The sequence below is a fragment of the Phocoena phocoena genome, chromosome 7 (assembly GCF_963924675.1).
Source record: "Phocoena phocoena chromosome 7, mPhoPho1.1, whole genome shotgun sequence".
In the NCBI taxonomy this organism is placed as follows: Eukaryota; Metazoa; Chordata; class Mammalia; order Artiodactyla; family Phocoenidae; genus Phocoena; species Phocoena phocoena.
Genome location: NC_089225.1, coordinates 32,697,777 through 32,709,142, shown reverse-complemented (window position 1 = coordinate 32,709,142; position 11,366 = coordinate 32,697,777). Strand labels below are relative to the sequence as shown.

General features: G+C 43.3%; 1 pseudogene; it reads right to left on the bottom strand.

Annotated features, from left to right (window-relative positions):
• Positions 1-5,828: 5,828 nt before the first annotated feature.
• Positions 5,829-7,861, bottom strand: LOC136125937 (TBC1 domain family member 17-like; annotated as a pseudogene).
• Positions 7,862-11,366: the final 3,505 nt, after the last annotated feature.

Sequence of the window (11,366 nt, the reverse complement as noted above, 5' to 3'; positions counted from 1 at the left end):
AGGAATCAGGCTCCCTGACTTCAGACTATACTACAAAGCGACAGTATTCAAGACAGTATGGTACTGGCACAGAAACAGAAATATAGATCAATGGAATAGGATAGAAAGCCCAGAGATAAACCCATGCACATATGGTCACCTTATCTCTGATAAAGGAGGCAAGAATGTACAGTGGAGAAAGGACAGCCTCTTCAATAAGTGGTGCTGGGAAAACTGGACAGGTACATGTAAAAGTATGAGATTAGATCACTCCTTAACACCATACACAAAAATAAGCTCAAAATGGATTAAAGACCTAAATGTAAGGCCAGAAACTATCAAACTCTTAGAGGAAAACATAGGCAGAACACTCTATGACATAAATCACAGCAAGATTCTTTTTGACCCACCTCCTAGAGAAATGGAAATAAAAACAAAAATAAACAAATGGGACCTAATGAAACTTAAAAGCTTTTGCACAGCAAAGGAAACCATAAACAAAACCAAAAGACAACCCTCAGAATGGGAGAAAATATTTGCAAATGAAGCAAGTGAAAAAGGATTAACCTCCAAAATTTACAAGCAGCTCATGCAGCTCAATAAGAAAAAAACAAACAACCCAATCCAAAAATGGGCAGAAGGCCTAAATAGACATTTCTCCAAAGAAGATACACAGATTGCCAACAAACACATGAAAGAATGCTCAACATCATTAATCATTAGAGAAATGCAAATCAAAACTACAATGAGATATCATCTCACACCAGTCAGAATGGCCACCATCAAAAAATCTAGAAACAATAAATGCTGGAGAGGGTGTGGAGAAAAGGGGACACTCTTGCACTGCTGGTGGGAATGTGAATTGGTACAACCACTATGGAGAACAGTATGGAGGTTCTTTTAAAAACTACAAATAGAACTACCATATGACCCAGCAATCCCACTACTGGGCATATACCCTGAGAAAACCATAATTCAAAAAGAGTCCTGTACGAAAATGTTCTTTGCAGCTCTATTTACAATAGCCAGGACAAGGAAGCAACCTAAGTGTCCATCATCAGATGAATGGATAAAGAAGATGTGGCACATATACACAATGGAATATTACTCAGCCATCAAAAGAAAAGAAATTGAGTTATTTGTAGTGAGGTGGATGGACCTAGAGTCTGTCATACAGAGTGAAGTAAGTCAGAAAGAGAAAAACAAATACCATATGCTAACACATATTCATGGAATCTAAGAAAAAAAAAAAGTCATGAAGAACCTAGAGGTAAGACGGGAATAAAGACACAGACCTAGTAGAGAATGGACTTGAGGATATGGGGAGGGGGAAGGGTAAGCTGTGACAAAGTGAGAGAGTGGCATGGACATGTATACACTACCAAATGTAAAGTAGATAGCTAGTGGGAAGCAGCCGCATAGCACAGGGAGATCAGCCTGGTGCTTTGTGACCACCTAGAGGGGTGGGATAAGGAGGGTGGGAGGGAGGGAGACCGAAGAGGGAAGAGATATGGTAACATATATATATGTATAACTGATTCACTTTGTTATAAAGCAGAAACTAACACACCATTGTAAAGCAATTATACTCCAATTAAAAAAAAAGTTTGAAACTAACACACCATTGTAAAGCAATTATACTCCAATTAAAAAAAAGTTTTAACTCATTTAATCATCACAACAGTCTGAAGTGGTAGTAGCAGTATCACTCCCATTTTGCAAATGACAGAACCGAGATAGAGAGAGGCTAAGTAATTTTCCAAGATTACAGAACTAGAAAGAAGTAGAGTCACATGGCCCCAGAGTCAGGATATAAAATTATATCTGTATAAAGCATATATGTGGAGAGAATACATTAATTCTAAAAAGTGGAAACACTTCTTATACACAACCGTATTTCTGCAAGGCTATTATCTTTTGTGGTCCTCTAACTAGCCATCTAGAAAAACGTGATATTGTTAGGGCTGAAAGTACTGAATGGATTGTGTGGCTCCTCTGGGAACATATGCAGTGTTTTCCTGGCACTGCATGGGTAACCTGCAGAGGTATTAATATAGTTCCCCATTTGTTTTCTCTCTTGTGAATCCAGTTACACACAATTGGAGACCAGAAGAAGCGGCTGATATTGGTGTGGATAAAGCCAAGTACAATTCTGCAAGTTGACACTACCTTTGGAGGACTTTGTGGAACCTGAACTTTAGACTCATATAAGACTATATTATGGTAATATTATTATATGGCATTTGATTGCTATTTACAGTTCAAAAATCATTTTCATCATCATCTCATTTGATTTTCACAAAAAGATTGCCTTTATTTTGCACATGAAGAAAGTGAAGTTCAAAGATCTCTCAAATTTCAGAGCCTGAATCCAAACCCTATTATTCTATTCTTTTATACAAAAGTTCTGATCATACTATATGTGTGTACATATCTTTATATACATGGATGTACATTATCTGTCTACCTCATGTATCATTATTTATCTGTCCCGTTCTCCTGCAACTTGCTTTTCTCACCTAATAGTACATAATATTCATCTCTCCAAGCTAAAATGTAAATCTGACTTGTTCTTCTGTAGTTGCATTATAACCTGTGACCAAATGGATGCATCAGTCTACTCAACCATTCCATTCTTGTGGATGAGTAGGTTGTTTCAAGTTTTTGCTATCACAAATACAATTGCAATAAACATCCTTGTATGTATGTCCTCATGTACTGGTACTTTAATTTTTACAGGGTTGATTCCCAGAAGTAAAACTGCTGAATCAAAGGATATGAGCTTTAAAAATTTTAATGTATAGTGTCAGATTCCTCTCCAAAAGACTGGGTTAAACTTTCCCACTGACGATGTCTGGAAGTGCCTGCTTGTCTGCACCCTCACCAGCACTGGGAGTTGTCACTCCAGTCTCTTACAGGATCAATCCTGGTGTTCTGACTTTAAATCTAGGTCTCTGTCTTTTCAATTAAGATGCCTCAAATAACAGAGACTTTGGGCAGATTTTTTTTTTTTAACGGTTATCTTTAGGAGATTATTCACAATCTAATAGGCTTGGGTTCTGTTAAGATGCTGCTTTTGGCCTCAGCGACTGCTTTGTATACACACAACATATCAATAAATAATAACCATTATGGTCGAACATTAGAGTTGACAGTGTAGTAAGTTATGAACAAATCTCCTCATTAGCAGCACTATTATTTTGGTGTTTGCAGCAATCTAGTAGTCACAGTTAAGTTGAAACAAGAGCCATTATGTATGTAAGACATTTTTAGCTCATTTACTCTGAACTCACTTTGCATACAAGAGCACTTTGCCCACACCATATGGTGTAATGTCACAACAAGATGCAAACTGAAGTGAAGAGGAATAGGACCTCTTTGACACGAGAGTGTATGTGCTTGGATGCTTGTGGCTTTAGAACTGAGTTAACAATTGTTTCTGAATAGATTCAGATTTTAGTTTCCATCTGAGTGACTCACATATTTTCTTGTTAAAATGGAAGGGCCACTGTCCTAATATATTTATGTATGTCTGTGTTTGCTGATTAGTCAAGAGTTGGAATTGTGACTTGCATCACTGTACTTAATTTCCCTTTTAAAAAATTCCTGTCAAATATCTCACAAGCTGAGGTTGGGGACTTAATTAATTTGAGTGCTGGATTGGGCAACCTTTAGCTTATCTGGCATCCTTTTACCTTTTTCTAGTAATGGCACCTTGATTTTACTCTGGGGACCCTCCCTCCTCAGCTCCTTCAGTCCATGAGGATGGGGCTCAAGTGTAGCACCTTCCTCCACTCCAGATCGAATACATTATGTCCCTTTGGTATGTGGTTGGTTCAAGGGTGGGCATGTAACCTAGTTCAGGACAATGACACTCAATTCTGGGACACTTCTTAGAATTATAGTGAAGAGACAATTTCTCTGTGCAGTGACTGCTAGCTCTAGGCTGAGGTAAGCCTGAGCTACAAGGTCCCCATGAGGACAGGGTCTACCTAAGAATGATGCCAACCCAGGAGGTTTGCAGAGCCAACAGGTGGAGAGAAACTAAGGCCTAATACCCCTGGAGCCCCTGGCTCAGTTTTCTGTGGACTTTAGCATTTTGTGAGCCAATAATTTCCCTCCCTCTCCTTATTTTTAACTTTACCCATTTTGAGTTGAACAACTTCTGTTACTTACATCCAAATGAATCCTAACTGATTTAGGTTTTTAAATTGTTTTTCTTTTTTTTGTTGTTTCTTTTGGTTTTGATTTTTCTATTGCATTGTTTGTATGAGTTTCCAGTGGCTTCACTGTTTCACTGCATAACCAAAGGTATTTTAAAACTATTTATAATGCAAAGTATTAATTAGATTAAAAAAAGAAACATAGGAGCTGAGGGATGAGCTTCTCTTTGTACGTTCCACAAACATAAAGTTAGTGTCTCTTGTTTCTCTAGTTAGTTTGTTTAGCACATTTTTAGGTCAAATGTTGGCATCTGAGTTTCCTTCCTTCTTGGTCAACACTAACAACTTCATGGAATTTTTTTAGGTTTTTAGTTCTTCAGATAATAGCACACAGAAGCTTATTACCATGTAGCACATTAAATATTGCCCTGGGGGCTGAGAATAGAGCAAAAGTTACTGATAGCGCTGACTGAAGCCAGTTCCCTTTTGGGGAAATTATTCAGTTGAATCACGAATGATTTCTTAGCTTGCCCTTTATTGTGTCTTGTTCCAGACACCTAAAGCACAGTTTGGAAATTAATATTCTTTCTTCTGAGATGAGATAGATTATATGTTAACTGTCTTATAAGAGTCAATAAGAATGTTTATTGTTTTAGAAATAAGGCATAAGGGTGGGTGGGGAAGACAGTATATTTTCCTCCAAACAGAGCTAAGGGAGAGCAAGTCATCCTCTGTTTAAACCTTATTCTGAAAAATATTTTTTTCAACAAGAGGAGCCACAGAACATGGTACTTCCCTGGCAGTCCAGTAAAGACTCTGTGCTTTTGCTGCAGGGGGCATGGGTTCTATCCCTGGTTGATGTGGCCCAAAAAAAAACCCCACAAAACAAACATTTCTCCAGTAGTCTCATGGAGATCACACGTGGAGGCAAGACTGGGAGTCACCTGAAGCACAGACATATGGGCAAGAACTGCACTATAGGACCATGCACATTGAAAAAGAAGTCTTTCCTGAGTGGAAACGCTGTAAAACATACTGGAGGAAGCAAACATTCTTAGAAATACCATTGCTATAAACTGTATACTTAAACCATGTCCTATGCAAGGCAAAAGCAAAGAGTAAAAATTGCCTGGAATTAGAAATAAGGGAACTTATATGAGGAAATGACACAGGCATGACAAGGATAGTGTGGAGCCCACAGAGTATGATGGACAGTGTAAGGAGAGACCTGGACAGGAACTTTAGAGCAGAGACATTTCTCTCAGCCCTGCTTGGCTAAGTCTTCACCAATTTCCTTTTTTTTTGGGTGGGGGGAGGGGTGGGCGTTAAACATGAGTTTTTCTTTCTCACAGAACAATCTGGTGGGCAGGGTCCCAAGAGTGAGCAGCTCTGCAGGCCCTTCCGTCTCGGTTATGTCCGGGATGTGTTCCCGCACATCCACTAAGTGGCAGTCGCACCTTAACGCCCCCATCCTTACTCCTCCAAAAGCCCTAAACTCAGGCAGGTAAGGGAGCCCTGTCTCCACGACCCCCACCACTCACCCCCGGCCTCCTCTTAAACCTTACTGACCGGATCAGGGCCACATGGCCAGACGTCAACCCTGCTGAGGGGTCGGAGGGGACTAGAGGCACCACGCCTCCTCACCCAGGCCCAAGCCAACATGATGGCTCAGCAGGCCCAGGAGGGTTAGGAGTTCGCACCTTCCTCCCCCTCCTCCGGCAGGATCTCCGGGCTGCCGTTTGGTCCGCCTGCGGGCCCGTGTCCTTGCGGGGCGGCGGAGCTGGTGGGGTACAGGTACGGGACAGCGGCAGTGGGGGGTCTGGAGTGAGAGCCTGTGGTGCTCCGAGGACGGCCCAGACCTGGGACCTCCTGCACGTGGTGGGGCAGCTCACCGAGGGCTGGGGGTCAGGGAGCGAAAAGTCAGAGGTTTGATGGGGCCTGCGGGCTATTGTGAGGGGTCAGGGACTCACCGGGCAGGTTGTCGGCGGCGGGTAGAGCGCCTCGGCCAGTGTCGGCACGTCCTCCAAGCTCAGCTTTGTGGTCAGCTAGTCTGTGTGCTTGAGGATCTCGCTGGAGCCGAAGCCGGAAGGCATGAGGTGTCCCGCTCCACGTCTAGGACGGCGCAGGCCACCAGCAGGTGCAGACTGGGGCCAGGGCGCCCTGTCCACAGCACCTCCCACGGCCGAAGGACTTCCGGGAAGGGGCATTCCCTCTTGACCCAGAGGAGCAGCCACCGGAAGCAGAAGCAGAGAGAGCCGGAGTCGGGGGAGTCCGGGAAGTCTCAGAGCGGCGGATCCAGCACCTTCAGGAGTAGCAGGAGTTGCTGCTTCATTATCTCCTCAGAGTTCCGTTGCACGAGCTCCGTGACGCCACAAAAACAGCGGAAGGCATCCACCTCGTCCTGAGAGCCCTAGCGGATCGGGAACAGAAGGTCACTCCTGCCCTGGACGTAGCCGAGCTCGTCATGGTACAGGCAGTCGGGGAGGAGGATGTCGTTTCAGCAGGCCCAGCCCTGGGTTCTCGCGACCCTCAAAGAATTTGTTGGTTCTATGAGAGCGGCTCTCGTCTCTGGCCATGAGGCTGCGGTATTCATGCGGCGGTGAGTTCCTCCGCCCCTGACCAGGCCTCACGGATTTCCACGGCAGCTTCAGGTGGAAATCCTCATCAGTTTTCTTGCGCACGTGGGCCTTGCTATCCTTGGCAGAGCCCTCCCAGCTGAAGTACCATAGGAGGGACCGCCAAGCCTGGCGCAGTAGGCTGGGGCTCAGACCCTGGGGGAAACCGCCCCGCCCCCGCGGCCCCGCCAGCCGGCCCTGCCCAGCCCTCCCTGAGGGGGTACTTGGCTCCGCATTCCTGAGAAGAGCCGGGGTCTCAGCTCAGGGACTTGCTGCAGGAGGCCCTCGGGGCACACGCGGTGGGCCCACTCCTCCCCTGTGACCCGAGGCATCCGCTCCACAAGCGGCCGCAGACCCAGCTCCACACCGGAAGTGACCTGCAACCCAGGTGGGGCGCGTATTCAGAGGCCGGAAGAGGGTCGCTGGAGGCCCTGTCCAGGTGTGGCTGCAGGTCTCCCCTGAAGAAGGTGGTCACGCTGGAGAAGCTGCTGAAGGTGGTGCAGTAGGAATCCTGGAGGAAGTGAGACACCATGTGGGAACGGTCCTGGTTAAAGAGCTGGACGTGATGGAAGGAGTTGGAGAGGGCCGGGGAGGCATAAGGGGAGACGAAGTAGAGGTGGCGGTTCTGTGGAGAGGTGGCCAACAGCAGATGACGGCTAAAGACACAGAGCAGGACGCTGATGCCCCACGGTGGACATGCAGGGCAGGCGGGGAGCCTGTGGACCAGGCAGGCCCAGCTGAGGCCGGACTTTGAACGGCAGATGGCCTTGAGCTCCCCCAGACATACTCACTAAGAAGACCAGGGCGCCCCTGCGGAAGCTGGGCTCTGCACCTCTCGTGGCTCTGAGTGGCCGGGCCGCAGCTGACCTGTGCTGATGACTGCCCTCTGTGGGGTTTATAGCCGGGGTCAAAGGTCAGTTCCTCGTCAGAAGTGCAGGAGTCATCCCCACTGGCGTCCTTCTTGGAGAAGAGGATTTGAATGGAATCTCCAGCCTCTCTACAGGAGCACAGTGCAGGAGGACGTCATTTGTCCTTCTCCACAACACAAATGACGCGGTCCACGAGGGAGTCCGGGTCTTGGTGCTTCCTGGCGTGCAGGTACATGCCTCTTGACCAATTTGTTAATGAGTGGAGTTGACGTAAAGGAAAAATATTTGTAGAATGAGTAAGACTGGCCGTATACTATGTTAGGTAGTTCTGGGTCAGATGCACATTATGTTTCTTTTTTATGATTTTTGCTTAGGTTAAATGTATAGAACACTGCCTATAGTTTTTATTCCACAGGAAGGAATCTATTGTTGTAGTTAATCGTTTGTAGTTTCCATGAAATCTTTAGCCTGATGCATCTCTCCTAAGTGGTACAGTTAAGATCCTGATGCTCAGTGTGGGTAGACAAGAAAAGCACACTCCTGGTGGATCGGATGGTCTTGCTGAGGTGATTTCTATGTGGTTGTGCCTCTTGAGCAATCCTGCCAAACAGAGTATTCCAGGAGGTAGTAGGCTGTGTATTTCCAAAGGCACAGATCTGGGCATGTACAAAGCCAAGTCCATGGATGCTCTTTTAAATAGCTAAACTGATTGGTACAAGAAAGTCTCCCTAGTGGTACCTCTGCATCTCCTCTATTCATATGGCTCTCTTCTTTGTCAGTTTCCCCCCATTTTTTTTTTATTGTGGTAAAATGTAAAAAATGTAGAATTTACCATCTTAACCATTTTTAAGTGTTCAGTTCATTGGTATTAAATACATTCATAATGTTGCACAACCATCACCACCATCCATCTCCAAGGCTCTTTTCATCTTCTAAAACTGAAACTCCATACCCATTAAACAATAACTCCCTATTCCTTCCCCACTCCAGCCCCTGGGAACTACCATTCTACTTCCTATCTCTAAGATTTTTTTTTTTTTTTGGTCTGGCTCTCTTCTTGATAACACTGTAACTGGTCAGGGAGACTACTGTGGGGGTGGGGGTGGGAGTCAGTCACAATATATGGAGCTGTAGGAAAAGCAGCAAGGAAGAATGGGACCTGTACTCTGTCAAACATCCAGTACAGTTAGTTGGATCACCTTGCACAAGTTCTTTAAGCACTCTGGCCTCAGTTTCCTCATGTGCAAAATGGGGACAATAACAGTACTTACCACATATGATTTTTATGAGGAAGAAGTGGATTAATACATGTAAAATATACAGAGCAGTACCTGGCACATCCTAAGCACGAAATAAATTTTAGTGATAGTGATCTCTCATTAGGATAATTGTTGCTGGTTAAATTAATCAATACAGAAAGTGAAGTTATAGCTGACACAGCCCCACCAGGCTGTGTGGGACTAGAGACTCAGCTGTGAGGATAGTTTGGTTGTTCCAATGGCCTATATACTATTTCATGTTTATGTCAGCTTTTTCATTTTGTGTAGACTTGCAATATTATTTTCTGTTGAAAGCACCCTATGGCAATGTGAAGGATACAAATAAATCAGCACTTCTCATGTGGAAGGGAACCCATGAGTTCATCACTGAGATTAACAGTCATGTTAGTGACGATATCATTGCCTAGAAAATTTTGGCTGTTACCAGAGAAAGTATCTGAGGAGCTGAGCTATTATTAAATTGCTATTATAGAAATTGATATTTTCTTTTTTTAAATATCTTTATTGGAATATGATTGCTTAACAATGTTGTATTAGTTTCTGCTGTACAATAAAGTGAATCAGCTATATGTATACATATATACTCATATACCCTCCCTCTAGAACCTCCCTCCCACCCTCCCTATCCACCCCTCTAGGTCATCATAAAGCTTAGAGCTGATCTCCCTGTGCTATGCAGCAGCTTCCCACTAGCCATCCATTTTACATTTGGTAGTGTATATATGTCAGTGCTACTCTCTCACTTTGTCCCAGCTTCCCCATCCCCCACTGTGTCCTCAAGTCCGTTCTCTATGTCTGCATCTTTATTCCTGCCCTGCAACTATGTTCATCAGTATGGGTTTTTTAGATTCCATATATATGCATTAGCATAGGGTATTTGTTTTTCTCTTTCTGACTTACTTCACTCAGTATGAGAGACTCTAGGTCCATCCACCTCATTGCAAATAACTAAATTTCATTCATTTTTATGGCTGAGTAATATTCCATTGTATACATGAGTCACATCATCTTTATCCATTCATCTGTCGATGAACATTTAGGTTGCTTCCATGTCTTGGTTATTGTAAGTAATGCTGCAGTGAACATTGTGGTACATGTATCTTTTTGAATTATGGTTTTCTCAGGGTATATGCCCAGTGGTGGGATTGGTGGGTCATATGGTAGTTCTACTTCTAGTTTTTTAAGGAACCTCCATACTGTTCTCCATAGTGGGTGTATCAATTTACATTCCCACCAACAGTGCAAGAGGGTTCCCTTTTCTCCACACCTTCTCCAGCATTAACTGTTTCTAGATTTTTTGATTATGGCCGTTCTGACTGGTGTGAGGTGATACCTCATTGTAGTTTTGATTTGCATTTCTCTACTGATTCGTGTTGTTGAGCATCTTTTCATGTGTTTCTTGGCCATCTGTGTGTCTTCTTGGGAGAATAGTCTATTTAGGTCTTCTGCCTATTTTTGGATTGGGTTGTTTGTTTTTGATATTGAGCTGCATGAGCTTCTTGTATATTTGGGAGATTAATCCTTTGTCAGTTGCTTTGTATGCAAATATTTTCTCCCATTCTGAGGGCTGTCTTTTCATCTTGTCTATAGTTTCCTTTCCTGTGCAAAAGCTTTTAAGTTTCTTTAGGTCCAATTTTTTTATTTTTGTTTTTATTTCCATTACTCTAGGAGGTGGATCAAAAAGGGTCTTGCTGTGATTTATGTCAAAGAGTGTTCTGCCTATGTTTTCCTCTAAGAGTTTTATAGTGTCTGGCCTTACATTTAGGTCTTTAATCCATTTTGAGTTTATTTTTATGTATGGTGTTAGGGAGGGTTCTAATTGCATTTTTACATGTAGTTGTCCAGTTTTCCAAGCTCTACTTATTGAAGAGGCTGTGTTTTCTCCACTGTATATTTTTGCTTCCTTTGTCAAAGATAAGGTGACCATATGTGCATAGGTTTATCTCTGGGCTTTCTGTCCTGTTCCATTGATTTATATTTCTGTTTTTGTGCCAGTACCATATTATTTTAATTACTGTAACTTTGTAGTATAGTCTGAAGTCAGGGAGCCTGATTCCTCCAGCTCTGTTTCTTTCTCAAGATTGCTTTGGCTGTTCAGGGTTTTGTGTGATTCCATACAAATTGTAAAATTTCTTTTTCTAGTTCTGTGAAAAATGCTATTGGTAATTTGATAGGGATTGCATTGAATGTGTAGATTGCTTTGGGTAGTATAGTTATTTTCACAATGTTGATTCTTACAATCCAAGAACATGGTATATCTCTCCATCTGTTTGTATCGTCTTTGATTTCTTTCATCAGTGTTTTATAGTTTTCTGTGTGCAGGTCTTTTGCCTCCTTAGGCAGGCTTATTCCTAGGTATTTTATTCTTTTTGTTGCAGTGGTAAATGAGAGTGCTTCCTTAATTTCTCTTTCTCATTTTTCATTGTTAGTGTATAGGAATGCGAGGGATTTCTGTGAATT